At 56.7% G+C, this 12,681-nt stretch overlaps 1 protein-coding gene across 7 annotated transcripts in view; it reads right to left on the bottom strand.

Annotated features, from left to right (window-relative positions):
- The window catches only part of MEF2D (myocyte enhancer factor 2D), a 75,531-nt gene that overhangs the window by 42,851 nt on the left and 19,999 nt on the right, over positions 1–12,681 (bottom strand). For 4 of the 7 annotated variants that reach the window (XM_082298849.1, XM_082298855.1, XM_082298854.1 and 1 more), the window contains exon 2: positions 6,971–7,039. The exons of 2 other annotated variants lie outside the window; for them this stretch is intronic. The gene's annotated coding sequence lies outside the window, so the exon portion shown is untranslated. Of the gene's footprint in view, positions 1–3,574; positions 3,696–6,970; positions 7,040–12,681 lie in introns of those variants that run through there. One more of the 7 variants, XM_082298853.1, reaches the window with a different exon arrangement.

Here is a 12,681-nt window from a genome sequence, read left to right as displayed (position 1 = left end):
CCCCCAAGCACTGGTGAGTAACAGCCGTGGTGCCCAAAGTCACGGGGCTGCTGATTTTATTTACATCTACCGACTGCTGACTACATCCATGCCCAAGGCAACCATCGCTTCCGTCGGCTCCCAAGGAGGCAATGTAGAAGCAGATGTTGCTCCTGCATTGCCCCATGCCACACTCTCCACCAGAGTTACATGTCTTGAGCTCCTGGGAAGGAAGCACCAGGTTCCCCAGGGGCTGCAGGGTCCAGCACTCATCTGGGGTGCAAAGGAGCTGGTGAAGCCAGGAGCTTCCCATTGCTGGGAAGGCCATGGTGGTCACCAGCTCCACTTGACCAGGAGAACGATACGAAGCAAAAGATCTTCATTTGTCACTGATATGGCAATGCTGATTACTGTGAGGGTGACACCATAGCAGAGCTCACTAAAGAAGTCCCTTGGAGAGATGGATGGAAAAAATCTGGCCAACACCAACAGGACCAGGCAGGCCCACGCTGCTGCCTCCATCCCAGTGCTTGGACTCCACCATCACAGCTCCAACCTGCCCCTGGCACTTCCAGCCTGGAAACAAAGCCACAAAAATTGTCATCCTGGCCATCTGCCTTTCTCAGAGGTGGACATCTTTACACATTCCCCAAAACCCACTTTTTTCTGTAGCCACAGGCTCGTGCTCGGCGCACACTGCCATACTACAGCTGGAGCTCACCACCAGACACTGCTATTTCATTGAATAAAGCAAACAAAGGCCCAAACCTAGCATTAGTTATCTGGGACTGTAACAGCACCAAAACCAGAGATCAAGGCCCTGGGCATGAGAAGGTGTCCCTTGGCCCCAAGATCTACAGCTGAGGAGGAGCTACCAAAGCCTACCAGGAGGCACAGACCATGGTCTGGCTTCCACTGAACCCCAACCCAACTCACTCTAAGCTAACAGGAGGAACCGGGACAAGATGCCACATGGCAAAACCAGCTTTAACTTCCTCTTCCCCTGCGCTGCCTTGAAAACACAGTGTCTCCGAGCCGGCACACAAGTAACATCAGCCACCAGCAACACTCTGCTATCCAGAGCCCAAGCAGGGCACCACTGGAGCATCTAGGGTGCCCAGAGCTGCTGCAGCCAAAGCCAGGCTGGGGAGAGATGACTCAGGGCTGCTGGGACCAGGGGGTGTCCCCTGTGCCACAAAGGCTTTGCCATCGGCTGGGACCTCACCCCGCTCCCCAGCTCAGCCACGGCTTGTACCCGCATGCATCCCGAGCCACATGCCAATGAGCCAGAGGGGTGAGAATCCAGCCCCAGCTCATCAGGCAGCTCAAATCCACCAGGACAGCTGGGTCTCAGCTGTTGCTGCTCACTCACAGGACGCACATTCTTGTCCCAGGCACACAAATCCTGTCCTCCTGCTCCCCAGCACCGGCTGGGCCACCGCAGTGAGGCCATGATGTCTGCCGACCCCACGGAAGCCACTTACAGACCCACTGGGTGATGGTTCCCATTGAGACAGATTCCTCCAGAGCCCATCCCAGCACACGTCCTCCAGGAATAGCATTTTGTCTTAAAAGGGGATTTTTTAAGCCCAAACCCTGTGTTTCAGCAAGGGGGATTCAGGTGGTGGGGGAAGGTCCCCAACCAGAGGAGCCCTTCTCTGGCTGCACCAAAAGCCATGTGCCAGAGGGGTGATGATTTTGGCCAGCCCTGGGGATGTGGATGTTGCCCACAAGCCCCTCAAGGACATCCCAGAAAAGCATGGAGGTGACGCTCAGGAGAGCAATGGGGATGCCCAGACACTGTGGGAAATGCCAAAATTCGGCACTTTCCAGAAGCACTATTACATCCTGGGTCTGGCACACTCCAAAATGCCATGCCAGAGCATCACTGGCACTTGGCTACAGCTGAGGCCAAGGGCTTGTCACTGTTCCCAGCCACATTACCAGAGGGATGGCAGAAAAGCTGCTGGGATGCTCCTGCTACACAGAGGAGATGGACCCCAAGGGCTTATAGATAAGAGACATTGTGAGTGCAGGAATGTCACGGATAAACACCAGTCACAATTCCTCTTGGAAAAGGGAAAATATTGGGGAAGAAAATAAAATACCATAGTTTTTTGTCAATAATCCCCTTGCAAAAGTGGGAAGAGAAAAAGCAAGGCATGAGTTAGTAGAAGGAAATTAAAATATTTCGGTCACAATTTTTGCTGAAGGGTGGGGATGTAAAAATGTATCAATAAAGAGTTGCCCAAATGGGTTGTTTGCCCAAAAGACGAGGAGGAGGAGGAGGAGGAGGAAAGGGCTCTGCAGCTGTTGTTGCCTAGAGCAATACTGGGGGCAGCCACTCAGCTCCAAAAGCAGAAACCTTGGGACCCTGTAGTGGCTCCCACAACAGAGAAGACCCCCTTGTGACAAGTCCCCTCCAAGTCGAGCAGAGGGGAGAACCCACCTCACCCACCCCCAGCAATGGGTAAAGGGCTGGGTTTAACCCAAAGCACACCCAAAGCTGATCCTCCAGCCCGATCCATGAGCATCGCAGCCAGGGCAGTGCACACCTGGGAAGGGAAACACTTCTCCCTCCCTCCCTCCCTCCCTCTTGGGAAGGAAACACTAAAAGTACTTCTGAAGGATGCCAACCCCCTTCCTAAGGGCTATGCACCTCCATTTTCACAGATGTGGATATGAAGATTATCAGCATTATTAACTGTTATCCCAAAGCAGCAACAGCACAAAAACCCTGAAAAAATCAAACGGAAAAAGCTTTTTCTAGGATGAGCCAAGCTCAGCACTGGTCCCAGCCCCACCACATCCATCCCCACCACATCCACCCTGGCCAGGCTGGGCTCTAGAGCAAAACAAACATTTAGGAAACAGTCAAGGGAGGAAAAGGAACTGGACAGAGAGCCCCAGTGTGACACTTCTCCTGACGCCCAGTGCCTGGTACCTGGCTCACCTCCGGTGTGGCCGCAAGCTCCTGCCGGGCATCCAGCCCCGGCCGAAAGGATCCAGCACCAAGCAGGAAGGTGTTAAAAGCCCCCAGAACCAACCTCTGAGGAACCACAATAAATAACCTCTGAGTAAACACAGCGGCTGCTCCCCATTTGCCTTCCTGTTTGCTTTCGCAGATCCGGGCTGGGACGGCCACTTCCAGCCGCTGGCCCCGTCCCGGCGCAGCAGAGCTCCGGCCGCGGCACCGTGCCGGCAGCGGCACCCTCTGAACCTTCCAGTTCCCTGGAACCAGCCCTGCCGCAGGGGACCGTGGGCACAAGCTTCCCAAAGGGATTTATCCCCGGGACAGGCACCGATCCTACATCTGAGTCCGTGCCTGCTGCCTTTTCCTTCCTGGTCTCTGTTTGTTTTGATTCTAAAAAAGGGGAAATCCCAGCTCACCCACTCCCCATCAGGGAGCCATGTCCCCCTTCTGTGCCTCAGTTTCCCCTTCTCTCCAGCATGGGAGCCCAACATCACTCAGACCCTCCACTCCCTCCCTGCCCACCCAGCCCTGGAAAAAAAGCAACGGGTCCTGATTTACGGGCACTTCTGTGCTTTACCGCGAACACAAAGGAGAGGGAAAAACAACAAGCGGCAAACTCACAGCGAGGATCTGTGTCAGGAGCAACAAGGGGGTCCGGGGCAACCCCCCCTGGCAGAGCAGCGCCGACCGCGGAGGCTGACAATAGATAAGGGTCTAAATTCGGCGCTGGGCTCCGGCCCCGGGCTCTGTAAGGCGATCGGGGTGGGGGAGCGCCGGGCTGTTTATTTGGCTCCAAACTCCGCACCGACACTGCAGCGTCACCCGTGTTTAAAATAGGAAGGAACGAAAAGAAGGGGGGGGGGGAATAAAAAATAAATAAAGAAATAAAAAGGGAGAAAAGTGCATGCACACGTTGAACAATAACAACAAAATAAAAAAAAAAAAAAATCAAGAGAAAAGGAGCCGGGGGCGGGGGGAAATAAAAGGAAACCCAGTTGGGCTGGCGAGGTTTAAAGCGACGCCTGCTTTAAAAAAAGAAGTTGCTAATTTTAACTCTCCAGTGGAAAGAGTGAGAGGTACTTACAGGAGACAGGGTGGCTGCGTCCTTCTCCACGGCTGCTGCGCGCTGGCGGCCGGGAGGAAGCGCGGGATGGAGCCGCCATCCCCGCCCGCCGCCAGCGCGGCCGAGGCACCGGCCGGCCCCGAGCCCCCCAAAACCCCGTTCGGGGGCGCCGGGGTGCACGGCGGCGGCTGAAGGGCAGAGGCAGATGCGGAGGCAGGAGGGGGTGGTGAAGCCTGTGGGGGGAAGGGAGCGGCCTGAGCTTGCCAAAATCAGCGCCCGGGCTCGCTCCCTCCACCCCCCAAACCCGGGGACGCGGCGGGACCGGGACATGGGGAGTGGACGCCGCAGGACCCCCGGGGAGGCATGAGCCAGCTGCTGGGTCAGATGACATTTCTGCGCGGACGCTTCTGACCAAGCTGGCTTTTCCCCAAGGGAAAAGGGCTTTGAAGACATTTTTTTTCCCCCCGCCAGTGGCAAAATAGCGGATGAGCTCAGAACCCAAAGCGCAGGGCAGAGCCGTGACCAGAGAAGGCCACCCGGCTGCACGGGGACTGGAAAGGTGACCTCCAGCAGCTCAGCCACATTTCAGCTGCTGCAAGCGCAGCAGGAACCCACTGCTTTACCAAATTCAGTATTCTGTATCCAAAAGGGGCAAGAGTGGGGATTTGGTTTTGGTGCACCCACCGGCTGGATTTGACAAGCTCTCCCTGCATATCAGGAGGATCTTGCCAGATGCAAAGAGCCAAGTGCTAGGTGAGGTGGCACACTCACACCTTGAGCACGGTGGGAGCCTGGAAGTTGCAAACTCCAGTCGCCAATGAACGTTCAAGAGAACACAGGCAAGGCCTCAGATAGCAGAGGAACAGACCTGGTGACCCAAGGGCTCTTCCCAAGCAGCTGGAAATCAGCCCCGGGCTGCAAAATCTCACCAGGCGAGAAGCAGGGTGGCACAGACCCTGCGCGCGGGGACGGACACGTGATTTACCAAGCATGGCTGCAGCAAGACGATGCGACCGTCTTCAGGACATGAAAGAGTCAATTCAATTAAGGTCACAGGCCCTAGAAAAGTTTTCTGTCACAGAAGAAGGTTTGCCTGGTGCACCTCAAATGGGGCTGGCCTCAGACAAAATGCCTATTGATCGCAGGCAGCGATGCTGCACGTCCAGGACGCGAGGACGTGGCTTCACTGGGATTAAATCGCCCAGTGCCGGCCGTCACAAGCTTCCGAGGCTGGGTCGATACTGCTCCTCTAATTGCTCGGCTCCTGTCACTTGCAGTCCCCAGAGATGATTTTTGAAATCCTCCTCCCCAAGCGCACCACTTGCTGAGCTGCTCCTCGGAGCGAGCAGTTCTGCAGTTGCAGAAATCACTAAACTGCTCCTCCCCTGCTCAGAACTCTGCACTGGCACCAGTGGCAGCACGAGGGCTTTGCGGGAGGACACTGCCAACCCAAACCCCAAGAATTTGTGCAAAACTAAAAAACAAGGAGCTGTTGTCACTGGTCAGGATGGAGCTGGCGGAGCTGGGCATCGTGTCTCCAGCAGCAAGCAGTGATGTGGGGGAGAACGCAGTTACTGAGAGATCCTGACACCGCCCACCGCATCCGGGCTGGGGGACGGAATGTGCACGGTCCATCGGGACCGCAGTGTTTGGCAGCCAAGGAGGTTCCTGCCCTCCACGCACACCCCACAGCAGACAGACCCGTCGCCCCAACACTCCATGGAATCATTCACTGCACGGAAACACTGAGCTGGTATTCATTTGTGCCCAGAGCAAGTGGACCAGAGCTGGTCCCACAGCAGCCGCGAGACCACTCCCGGAGCACTGCACTCAGCTCAGCCACAGCAGGACAGACCCAGATGAGCCCTCCAACCCTGCTCTCCTCTGGCACACCATGGCCCATTGCTGGCACACACCAAGCACCATTGAGACAGCAGGGCCCTTCTGCTGCACTCACCCCGACGCAGCCTGGGGAGCTGCTCTTGGTTTCTATCAGCAGATGAAGCCCTTGGTGCTGAGCTTGCAGAGGACGCAGTGATGCTGCCCCCATCTCCCACCACCAGGCCTCCAAATAAATTACCTGCCCCCTCTCCAGCACTAAAAGTCACCACAACCCCACAAAACGTCTCACTAAGCAGTGGTGACAGAGCCCCCTCCGTTCAGGAGCTGGGGGCAGATTATTTTTAAAAATCTTCCCTTTTATTGATTTCACTCTCAGGTACAGAAGATGCATTACATGAAACCATAGAGCCCTCATAAAGCAGCCCGCGGTGGTGTCTGTACCACAACCTCGCGGCAGAAACAGGAGACACAAACATTTACTGTAAGAGCAATAAACAGGCCAAGAAGGTTGAAAAGGAAGAAAACCTGGACACGAGGCCCTCTCCCAGCGGCACCTTATTTCAGAGGAATGCAAGGGACAAAATAACAACAGGTTTGGCCACAAGTCTTGTCCACAACCAGGAGAAAAAAGCGCAGGAAAACCCTCCTTTGCACTGATACATGGCTGTGTTGCAAAACACCCAAAGAGCCCCAAATCAGTGCTGTGGCTACAGTGGGGAGCCATCAGAGCTGTGCCAGATGGGGAAGTGAAGGGCATGATGGGCACTGGAGAACAGCAATGGCACCCACTGTTGGGTGCCACCTCCCTGCCCTGCTCTGGGGGCTCTGCTGCCACACCAGGACCCCCGTGTGCAGCAGCAGGTGAGGGGGCACAGTGGAGCAGGGTGTTCCTTGTGCCCTTCCAGCACCAGACCTCACTGTTCCTCCTGTCACTGGAGCAGGGCTGCAGGGTCCGGTCGGCACCACTGTGGGAGCCTGGGACCCTGAGCTGCATCCAGCTGCATCCTCTGTGGGACCCTCTGCTCGGTCCCAGCCTGGAGCAGGGGAGACACATGTGGCCAAGCAAACCCAAAGGGGAGGCAGGAATCCAGAGTTTGGGATCTCCCCCATACCTGCTACACAGCCTCCTGCATCTTCTGCTCCTGCCAGGAATGAGCTGCAGCCACCGCTCCTCAATCCAACTGCAAAGACAATGCAAGCAGCCATCAGTCTGAGGGGCCAGAGGCAAGGACAGGACTCCCCACACACCCTGTCCAAGCACAGCCAGATGGAAGGAACAGCGAGGGGAGCCCAGCATCCCCTGCAGCCCTGGCTGAAGGGACAGGGGCTTCAGGGTCCCCTCCTGCACTGCCCTGATCCTGAACATCACTGCAAGGGCCACGCAGGCTGGGTGGGACCTGGCCAGGCACCTACAGGGATCCAGAGAACCAGGAACCCTGACGCTATGCAATGTGGAAAGCATCCCAGTGCAACCAGAGGGAAAGAAATTAAAAGGAGTTCAGGAATGAAACAAATCATAAACTAAAAGTTAACATTAATGAGGGATGCGGCCCAGGCTGGCAGTGTGGCCAGCAGAGAGGTGCTCGAAGTTGAGGTGAACTTTGTGTTCTCATGCACTGACCGCCTGCTCGGACACTCTCCCGGGGAATGCACACAGCCCCGTGCACTCCGCCCGAGGAGAAACCACCACGGCCCAGAAGGAAACGCAGCTCCTGAATTCATCCCACTCACCACTGGGAGATGGGAGGACACCCATGGGGCAAAGCCCAGTGGCTTCAGCCAGCCTTGTGCTGGTCATCTACCACTGGTCACAACCATCTGGCACTTGTGCAGAGCCCATCACCACAGCACACTCCCACGAGAGGAACAGTGCTGAACAAAAGGGAAACTGAGGCCCAGAGGCCAGCACCCACTCTCCAAACGCACCGTGAGCTCCCAAGCTGCAGCCTCACCCCCAGCACCTGCAACAGAGCGAGGAATTGTGCTCAGCTTTCCGGCGTCCTCATCCTCCGCTCCAACCACAAAACCAGCCTTCCTCCCCCGGCTGCCTCCCCTCCCACAGCCAGCTCATTTCCTGACATTACAAAATTCAGCCTGAACAAAGCCGGAGCGAGCAGCGCGTGGCTCCGTCCGGGGCTGCACCTTCCTCTCGCTCCCGAGGAGCCAAGCACAGGGGACACCCCTGAACAGCCGAGGTGCAAGCGGCTTTCCGGCCTCAAACCTCACACCACTTGGGCTGTGGTCCTGCGAACGGACCAGTCACAGGGCTTCCCTCATCAGCACAGACAGATGAGTCTGTCTTCCACAACAGGGGAGCAGCGGGGACAAGGATGGGGGGCTCCAGCTACCACCTCACTTGCACCCAGTATGCCCAGACCAACCTGTCACCCCCCAGGACCACTCCTTTATTTCCCTGAATAAAAACAGAGTGTCCTACAGAATGACTGACCACTTGGGGACAGGGACACCCACAGAAGAAGCACCACCTTGCAAGTGCCACGCTCCCAGCCAGGACGAGGGAAGGTGGTGTTTAATGCAAAAGGTCTCTCAAGTGGGTTCCTGAACCTCCTCTTGGTGTCCAAGCAACTCTCACTGGTCTCAGCACTGCAGTGCCTTGTAGAGCTGGTGGCAGAGCCACGTGGGGACCGGGGACCACAGGCTAGGCTGAGTGGAGGATGTGGTTGAGGTCTGCACCCAGGCTCTGCTTCAGGAGGCTCGGGGCCAGCTCTACAGCCCACTAGGATGCAATGGGGGACATGTGGCCAAGCAAGACCTCATATGTCTGTACACAGAGTTGTTTCCTCTCAGTGGGAGATGCCGGTAGACAAGCCAGGAATGTCTGCTTCCACAGGCTGCAGGATGCCCACGGTGCCGTGGGACAGCCGGTACAGCCACACAGTCACCACTCACAGACTCTTGCACTGACAGAACTGCCCATGGCTGGCTGTTGGCAGCAGCCGCATCCCTGGGTCCCACAGCCCACCAGGCCATCAGGACGATGATTTTTGGACAATAGCTGACTCCACACAGCCCTTGGCTGTGCCACAGCCCCCAGATCACGACACTTAATGGCAATGCCTTTGCCAACCCAATCTGGCAGAGGAGCTGCCCCTTGTCGGGGCAAGGTGGGCAACTCCAGGGGACCAGGATTAGTCTTGGGGTGTTCAGCCTGCAGGCAGTTGTGACATTGCAGGGTTGCAGCCCAGTGTCAACCAAGACAGGGATGAACAGCACACATGGGGGGACAGTCCGGAGGCCCTGGTGCTCAAGGGCCTGACCCCCTCCAGCCCAACAGCTCCAGGGCTGCTTCACACCCTGCCCAAGCTGCAGAAGCGGCTGTCCTTTGGACCTGGCGGTACATCCAGCACCAGCGAACCCCAGTGAACCCCCAAGCCCCCATTTTGCAACATTTTGAGCTGGTGCAAAGCCCCCACTCACTGGCCCTGCCAGCTCCCTTGTCTGTCCATGCACACCCTTCGCCCCGGCAGGCGAGCATCCTGGCACTGCTCCCAGAAACTCTGAGTATTTCAAAAGGTGACCATTCCACCTGCTGCTGCACAGTGAGAGCAGGGCTGGGGCTGGGTCAGGCCACTGGCAGCCCCCAGGGCTCCTGTGCAGTCCCCAGCTCTCACCCCACCACACACCTGCCTTCGAAGTCTTCTTGTTATAAACAGAGAAATGCTGCCCAGGGAAGGGGAAAAGTATAATGTTTTCAAAATGTTCTGTTATTTTATAAGCTGAGGGGGAAAAAATCACATAGGAGAGGGATGGAGGCAGCAAAGGCAAGTGAATTCCCCTGAGTGGAAAAAGAAGGGGAGAGAAAGGGGTAAAGACAAGACAATCTTTATGTCCAGCTTTGGGGTAGAAATGCTGAGCAGGTGCTAAAACTGTTCCTGTTTGAAAACCAAAGCTTTGGTTTCACCAAGTAACAAACCAAAATTCCTGAGGGCAGGAAAATGAGGGGAACCTCCTGGGACCCCCATTTTTAACTGATGCAGTTAGGCTGGCACAACCTGCCATGCAAAGGCAGCAGATGCTGGGAGCTGCTCCAACCTGCCTGTAAGGATCCTGGAGGATGTGCAGGAATGGCTTTTGGTGACTTCCCTGGATATCTGCTCAGCTGGTGCTCAGCAGCCCCTGTGCCACAGCCAGTCTTTGCTAACACCCTCAAACACATATATACATTCCCACATATATAACTCCCCGAATATATATATTCCCATACATATAACCCTCCCAAAATACAGATACTCCCATATATGTAACCCATCAAATATATCTATTTCCATATGTATAGATAAACCCCCAAATATATATTTATTCCCATGTATATAAACCTCAAATATATACAACCCCTGCCTACATCATCTATACATGTAATATCCCCAGATAAATAATCCATGGCCACTGCCATGGGGACTTCCAAGCACAGAGCTGGAAAGTCAGGGGGAGATGGACAGGCAGAATAACCAGCTCCAGAGCCAGAGGGGCCAAGAGGGAGGCGCAGATTGTGGAGGGGAAGAGCAGTGACCGCAATCTCTCCTTCCTCTTTTTTCACGTTTCCTCAGCAATGGGCTCGGGGCTGCAAACATTTGGATGCCAAACCCAAACTTCCCCACCTCAGGCTCCCAACCCAGCTTGCTGCTCCTCTACCAGGTGCTCATGGACTCCCGCCCCAGACCAGGGAGACCCCAGACCCCATTTCCCAGAGCTATGCTATGTCAGTCTCAGGGAGTCCCAAAAACAGCAAGGAGCAGACAAAGTAAAAAAGAAAAAAAAGGACTTTCTCCATTTTTCTCCATTTCCCCAGCTCACGAAACTAAAGCATCTCAGCCATGGCCAATCCTTCAGTTTGCACCCGCCACTGGGAATATCCCCAGGGTTTAATTAGACCTGTTGAGCCTTTTCCAGTTGGGTTTCCTCTGGCTTGACATCAAGAGGTGGGAAGGAACAAACTGGAAGAGATCCCACTCCAGGCAGGAGCAGCAGGCAGGATGGGCTGGCAGTTAAACACAGTGAGGAACCCCAGCTCCCAACCATCCACTGCTGCCAGAGCCGGCACCCGAATCACAGCAGCACAGCACCAGGGGCGTGGAAAGGGGGACAGGTGGGAGCCAGGAGGAGGAAATCCACCTCCAGTGGCACGGGATGCTCGGCTGCCCAGCGTGACAGTGCAGTGGTGAGCAATGACCAAGAACGATGGCGCAAGCCAGCTGTGCCAAGGGCACAGACGCCACAACGTGCGCTGTGGGACCGCCACCACCAGAGCTCCTCCGAAGCCTGCACAGGGATAGGGTGGAGGTACCCCCAGACCAAGGCAGGGCAGGAATTTTGGGGGGGTCACGCCCCTGCTCCACCAGGTCACCTTGCAGAGGCATTGCCTCACAAGGGTCCCAGCATGGAACCAAATCCAGCCCCTGGATTTGGGCAGGGGAGCCGGGAAGCCTCTCCATGCTCCCTGAGCCGCGCTCCAGGGAAGGACGGAGCGGCCGAGCAGCACAGCTGTCGCTGCAGGTGTTGCAACAGCGGCTGCTGGCCCTGCCAGGACCTGGGGGACATGAGGGGATGTCGGGGGGGTGGCGCAAGTGCAACCGTTGGAGCCACCGAGTTTCGCTCTCGCTGGCTGAGTTCCCCTTGGGCAGCGGAGATGCAGAACTGAAACCCCCAGCTGTATGGACGTGGGGGCGGCCGGAGGTGCAGGCGCGCTGGGGACTGGCACGGCTTTCGGAGCAAAGCCACGCACCACCACACCAGTGACCAAGGGGCGCTGGGGGGCCGGGGGGGAAGCATGAGACGAGAGACAGACGGGCTTCCTCTGGCTCACAGCGCCCATCTTGCTTCTGCCCTCTCTGCACAGCTGGGCCACCCGTCTCCTTGCACCCGGCACATCTGGTGGGAGCAGAAATACCCCTGGGCATGCAGGTACCCACACCTGGGCCAGCTCCAGCTGGCATGTCCCCACTCCGTGAGACTGTCCAGGGGCTGACTGCTGCAGGACAGTGCAATACCCGTGCACCGGGCAAGTGCTGGGCAGCAGGACCATGACTGCCTGCATGGAGTGGTCCCAGCACGAGCAGCACCACCTGCACCTCCTAGCACAGGGAAACTGAGGCACAGAGAGGGGAAGCAAACAGCAGAGCTGGACACACAGGCATCCCCCAAACCCCGATTTCCTCCCCCTGAGCAAGCCACTCACCTCCCTCCTTGTCCCAACCTGCTCATGCAGCAGCACTAGGAAGACCCCAAAACTGACCCCAAAACCCCGCAGGACATCACGGGGGCTCTCATGAGAGCACAGGGATGCCAAGATGTGGGTGCCCTGTACCCCAAGCACCCAGTGCTTGCCCTCGCCCTGGTGACAGTGACAGTACTTCAGGCCACATTGCCACCTGCTGGCACCAGCCCTGGGGCCCGAGGGCAGTAGCACCTTCCCTGATGGGACAGCAAGTGGCTCTGTGCTGGGTATCAGGTCCGGGTCCAGGTTCGGGTACAACAGGCCATTGCCACATCCAGTCAGAGCAGCCACCACTCACTTTCCTGAACTAATTTTATCCAACTTCATGGCAACCTGAGACACTGCATGTGCAACCCAAACCCATCCTAGAGGTGCCAAGAGGGGCTGCGGGTGCCCCCCACCCTGCTCACACCCCCCATATTCTCTGGGGCACCATGTGAAAGGCCCCAGTGCTGCTCCAGGGGTGCAGGAGACTTCACAGCAGCAGTGACAGCTGCTCCAGATCTGCAGTTCCAGCTCCTGCTGGCATTTCCAAGGCAGAGGTAAAGCAGAGATGGCACCATCATCTGGATTTCGCCCCAGACTCCC

Source organism: Coloeus monedula (assembly GCF_965178545.1).
Source record: "Coloeus monedula genome assembly, chromosome: 29".
NCBI classification, from domain to species: Eukaryota; Metazoa; Chordata; class Aves; order Passeriformes; family Corvidae; genus Coloeus; species Coloeus monedula.
This window is presented reverse-complemented; position numbering and strand designations above follow the sequence as displayed.